Source organism: Solanum verrucosum, unplaced genomic scaffold, assembly GCF_900185275.1.
Source record: "Solanum verrucosum unplaced genomic scaffold, falcon-dt-bn FXZP01000271.1, whole genome shotgun sequence".
Taxonomy (NCBI): Eukaryota; Viridiplantae; Streptophyta; class Magnoliopsida; order Solanales; family Solanaceae; genus Solanum; species Solanum verrucosum.
In genome coordinates this window covers 904,244-910,563 of record NW_026019951.1, presented here as the reverse complement: position 1 = coordinate 910,563, position 6,320 = coordinate 904,244, and the positions used below count along the sequence as shown (strand labels likewise).

The 6,320-nt window shown below is 37.5% G+C and overlaps 1 pseudogene; it reads left to right on the top strand.

The window, feature by feature from the left end:
* The first annotated feature begins 701 nt into the window (after positions 1–701).
* Positions 702–5,974, top strand: LOC125814063 (uncharacterized; annotated as a pseudogene).
* The last annotated feature ends 346 nt before the right edge of the window (positions 5,975–6,320 follow it).

Below are 6,320 nucleotides of genomic sequence, written 5' to 3'. Positions count from 1 at the left end.
TTGCTGAAGTTATTAATGTTGAGGAAATGATGGAAAATGGCATCAACTCTGGAATGATTGTAAGCCAAACTATCTTAAAAAGCCACAACACAAGTTCTTCAAAATGCTTCTCGAAATCTTGGAGGAAAGAAAATAAGGGAAGATGTAGCTACCATTGTACCAGCGCCTCAAACCTATGTCTAAGATAATCACCCTCAACACTATTTTCCTTCCCTAACTCCACAATATGCCATCCCATACTCTCAATATCCTTTTTTAGCACACAACCAATTGCTCCCCCTTCTTATCTGGAATAGCGTGCACCAACTCCTCAAAATCATCCACTACCCCCACCGATTCACCAAAATACCGCTAGAATTCATTTTTGTCCTAGACCAAAATACAAAAATGGAAATGGATTTAAGGATGAGTTCACCCCTATTGGAAAATCATATGCTAGCTTGTTCAAAAAATTAAGGATTGATGTTTTTTGTCCTATTGAAAGAAGAATGTCGAATCCTCCCCTGAGAAAACTAGATTATTCTCAACGTTGCACGTATTATTCTGATGCCTCCGTGCACAACATAGAGAGATGCTAGTACTTGAAAAGGGCAATTCAAGATTTGATCGATACTCATCGAATTATAGTTGAAAGGTCGAATGGACCAAACATCAATCAAAATCCATTGCCAAGGCATACTGAAACAAACATGTTAGAGATGATGAATGGTCGCAAAGAATTAGCAGTCACATGCAAGCCAATCCTTAAGGTTGAAACCAGCATAGAAAATTAGGCTATTGTTGTTAACTTGACAAAAATGATGCCTTGAGGGGCGGAAATGATGTTGGAAAAGTTGATGCCGTCAAACACGCCCATCCTAACCGTGAAAGGAGAACTTGAAGATGTTTTGGCAAGCCAGAGAAAGGCAATATTGGTTGTTCCAATAGGGCCAAACAAGTCTATCTTGATCGTGCAAGGAGCCTCTATTCCACCTGTGATTGTTAGGCCAGTGTACCAACTTCCAATGACTATCCCTAAGGCTATCCCTTGGAATTATGAGCCCACCGTCATAACGTACAAAGGGAAAGAATCAATGAAGAAGTAGATGAAGTAGGAGGAATGACCCATTCAGGAAGTTATTATGCCCCACTCAAATTAAGGAAAACCAAAAATGACCAAATGCTAGTTAAGAATCCAGTTACTGAAGAAGAAGCAGAGGAGTTCTTAAGAAAAATAAAATTGTCAGACTATTCCATTGTGGAACAACTAAGGAAAACTCTAGCCTAAATCTCTCTATTATCTTTGTTGATACATTTAGATGAACATCGTAAAGCTGTAATGAAGATTTTGAATGAAGCCCATGTTCCTAATGAAGTTACAGTAAGTTAGTTAGAGAAGATTGCTGGGAGGATCTTTGAGGTAAATCGAATCACCTTTTCAGATGATGATCTACCGGTGGAAGGCATGGGACATAACCAAGGCCTCCTTATCACTGTAAAGTGTGAGCTTTCTTATGTCGCTAGAGTTCTGATTGACGGAGGATCTTGGGAAAATACTTTTCTTTTTTCAACTCTATAAAAATTGAATATTAGTGTTGAAAGGGTATGACCCAACAATGTATGTGTTAGAGCTTTTGACATGTCAAAAACAGATGCCATTGCTGAGATAGAGCTCGTACTAATAATAGGGCCTGTCGATTTCACTGTCAATTTTCAAGTGTTGAATATCAATGCATCCTATAATCTATTGTTGGGGAGACCGTGGGTGCATAGAGCTGGGGCAGCCCCCTCTACATTGCATCAAATGATCAAGTTTGAATACGACCCACAAGAAGTCATTATTCATAGTGAGGGGGACTTGTCAATCTATAAAGACTCTTCCCTCCCTTTTATCAAGGTGAATAATGAGACTGAGGCACTGGTTTATCAAGCTTTCGAGGTAGTGGTTGTTGAGCATATACCTGAGGGGAATCTTATTTCAAAACCACAATTTCCCATGGCATCCGTGAGGATGGTGAATGAAATATTGAAGCATGGGTTTGAACCAGGTAAAGGCTTGGGGATCTTTTTGCAAGGGAGACTTTATCTGGTGTATCCACGTAAGAGCTTTGGAACTTTTGGAATACCACCCATATACAAATCCTTCATCAAAACCTACATAGAATATTCTCTTTAGTTAACACTCCCAAAGCCAGTGTTGGAGGCTAGTGAAGAATTGATCGACTATTTTCAGAACTTAATTGTCGAGGCTGATATGGTTGAAATCGAAGAAGGCTCTAGTAATAGAGAGGTGCAATTCATTGGTCTTGATATCCAGCTAAACAATTGGGAGGTTATTCCTCTCCTCATTAAGAATGAGTCTTGGTAATCTGTCTTGTTTTCCTTTCTGTTATTCGATTTATTCAAGCGTTGTAATTCGTATTTTGTCTTGTTGTTTTATTTCAAAACTCTCTATCTTTCTTTTCAATAGGATGTAATTGTGTTTTTATTTCAGTCTAATATATTTATTTGTTTTCTTCTATACAGTTATTTCTATGCCGATTCTAGTGATATGACATGCATGTATAACTTTTTCATCAGATCTTAAAATCTAATCTAATATTCAACCTAATCTTAAATTAATAAGCCTAGAAGTCGAATATGATGAGGACAACGTATTTGAAGAAGTAAGCAAGGATTTCAAACATTTTGAGAATAAATCAAGCCCAAACATGAATGAAACAGAGACAATAAATTTAGGAGATCATGGAAATATTAGGGAGACTAAGATAAGTGTACATACCTGACAATAAAAATAAGATATAATCCAGGCTCTGTTTGATTACAAAGATGTTTTTGCGTCATCTTATGATGATATGCCTAGTTTAAGCACTGACATGGGGGTTCACAAGTTGCCGACTAACCCTATGTTTCCACCGGTCAAGCAAAAGTTGAGAAAGCTTAAAACTGACATGAGTGTAATAATGACGGAGAAGATCACAAAGAAACTTGAAGCCAAAGTCATTCGAGTCTCTCAATATCCTTCTTGGTTTGCCAATAGCATGCATGTCCCAAAAAAAGACTGCAAAGTTTGAATGTGTGTTGATTATCGTGATTTGAACAAAACAAGTCAAAAATATGACTTTCCCTTGCCCAACATCCATATTTCATTGGATAATTTTGCAAAACATGAAATTGCATCTTTTGTGGATTGCTACGCGAGGTACCATTAGATTATTATGGATGATGGAGATGCAGAAAAAATATATTTCATCACATCACGGGCCGGTACATATTGTTAGAGTCATGCCATTTGGATTAAAAAATGCAAGAGCAACTTATATGAGGGCAATGACAACCATGTTTCATCATATGATGCATAAAGAAATCAAAGTTTATGTGGATGATGTGATCATCAAATCAAAAAAACAGTCAAATCATGTGCAAGATTTAAGAAAATTCTTCGAAAGGCTACGGAGGTACAATCTCAAGCTTAATCTTGCAAAGTGTGTATATGGAGTACCGTCAGGGAAGCTTTTGGGATATATAGTTAGTCGACGAGGTATTGAGCTAGTTCCTTCAAAAATAAAAGCCATTGAAGAATTTCCACCAGCAAGGAACAAAACTGAGGTGATGAGCCTGCTAGGAAGGCTAAACTACATCAGTAAATTCATTGCTCAACTCACAACAACTTGTGATCCCATTTTTAAGTTGTTAAAAAGAATGCTACGATCGAATGGACTGAAGAATGTCAAGAGGCTTTTGAAAGAATCAAGAGGTACTAATTGAATCCTCATGTGTTGGTTCCTCCTGAGCCAGGTAGACCATTGATATTATATATGTCAGTACTGGATAATTCTTTTGGCTGAGTATTGGGTCAGCATGATGGCACTAGGAAGAAAGAGCAGGCCATTTATTACCTCTGCAAGAAATTTACGGTTTATGAATCTAAGTACACCCTTCTTAAAATGATGTGATGTGCCCTAACTTAGGTAGCAGAGAAGTTGAAACATTATCTTTCGTCTTATACTACTTATTTCATTTCTCATATGTAACCATTAAAATACATTTTTTAAAAGCCCATGCCCACGAGCAGGCTGGCGAAATGGCAAATATTACTCACAGAGTTTGACATTATCTATTTGACACGAACCACAATGAAAGCTCAAGCATTGGCATATCATTTGGCAGAAAACCCTATTGATGAAGAATATGAACTGATTAAGGTCTACTTTTCTGACGAAGAGATATCATGTGTTGATGAAGTTATTCTCGATGACAATCAGGGATGGAAATTGTTCTTTGACGGGGCCTCTAATAAGAAAAGAGTTGGGATAGGAGCCATTCTCATGTCTGAATCGGGGGAATATTACCCTATAATAGCCCAACTTAGATTCTATTGTACCAACAATATGTCAGAGTATGAAGCTTGCATCTTGGGTTTGAGGTTAGCTACTAACATGGGCATCCAAGAGTTGTTAGTGTTAGGAGACTCAGACTTACTAGTCCATAAAATTCAAGGAGAATGGGAAACTCGTGACCCAAAGCTCATACCATATCAACTTTGTTTACAAGATCTTTGTCGACGGTTTGTGTCAATAAAGTTTAGACACATTCCTAGAGTTCATAATGAGAATATTGATGCATTGGAAACTTTACCTTTGATGCTCCAACATCCTAACGAAGCTCATATAAACCCTTTGTACATACAAATTCATGATCAACATGCTTATTGCAACATGGTTGAGGAAGAATTTGATGGTAAACCTTGGTTCCATGATGTTAAAGCATATATTCAATTTGGAGAGTGTCCGACTAATGCCACTAGTAATCAAAAAAGGACTATTTGGCGAATAGCTAGCGGTTTTTTCTTAAGCGAAAGAATCTTGTACAAAAAGACTCCTGACTTGGGTCTTCTAAGATGTGTAAATGCTAGAGAAGCTTCAACAATCATGATTGAAGTACACTCCAGAATTTGTGGACCTCACATGAACAAATATATTCTAGCAAAGAAAATACTTTAAGCAAGTTATTATTGGCTCACCATGGAGCAGGATTCCATACGATTTGTTCGTAAATGTCATGAATGTCAAAAACACGGTGATTTGATACATTCTCCTCTGTCAGAGTTGCATGTAATGTCTTCCCCATGGCCTTCTGTGGCGTGGGGAATGGATTTGATTGGACCAATAAAACCAAAAGCATCGAATGGTCATAGGTTCATCCTGGTGGCCATTGATTATTTTACAAAGTGGGTGGAAGCAGTAACTTTCAAGTCAGTGACCAAAAAGGTCGTGGTGGATTTCATTCATTTCAACATCATCTGTCGATTCGGTATTCCAAAGGAAATTGTTACCGATATTGCTGCAAATCTCAACAGCCGTTTAATGCAAGAGGTATGCCATAAATTTAAGGTTGAACATCAAAATAGGACTCTGCCTCGCCCAAAAGTAAATGGGGTTGTAGAAGCTGCTAACAAAAATATAAAAAGATACTTCGTAAAATGGTGCAACGTTCTCGACAATGTCATGCAAAGTTGCCTTTTGCTTTGTTGGGTTATCGCACTACAGTACGTACATTAGTAGGTGCCACCCCCTATTCGTTGGTATATGGGACTGAGGTAGTTATACCTGCAGAGGTTGAGATTCCATCCCTACGAATTGTCGAAGAGGCTGAAATCGATGATGATGAGTGGATCAGAACACTGTTGGAGCAACTAAGCTTGATTGATGAGAAGCGATTGCCATCAGTATGTCATGGACAATTGTACTAGAAAAGAATGTCACGAGCATACAACAAAAAGGTGTGTCCCAGACGTTTCAAAGAGGGTCAATTAGTATTGATATGCATTCTGCCACACCATGCCGAAGTCAAAGGTAAAATTTCTCCAAATTGGAAAGGACCATTCATTGTAAAGAAGGTATGATCCAATGGTTCTCTTTACTTAGCAGATTTAGAAGGCAAAATGACAGAAATGGCCGTCAATGCTAATGTCGTTAAAAGATATTATATATGATTTGATTTTTCAGTATTAAAAACCCTCATGTTTGGACTTGACATTTTAAAGTTTGATGTAATGGAAAGTATTGGTTCTGTGTCTAAGTATTAAGTCATATGTTGCTACCCTTGTTGAGATTTAATTTACTTCCTTGGCTCTTCCAGAAAAAAACAAAAAAAACACACAAAAAAATCGATCTCCCTGAACTACATTTGACCTGATTCATGTTTTGGCAAGATATGTAGGCAGCCCTAGTGTTGGGGTTCGGTCCAACCAAATAAAAAATCCAAAATCCCATATTGCAAAAAAACTGGGGAAAAAGTCATTTTTTTATATATATTTTATTTTCTATCCCAAAGCTAAA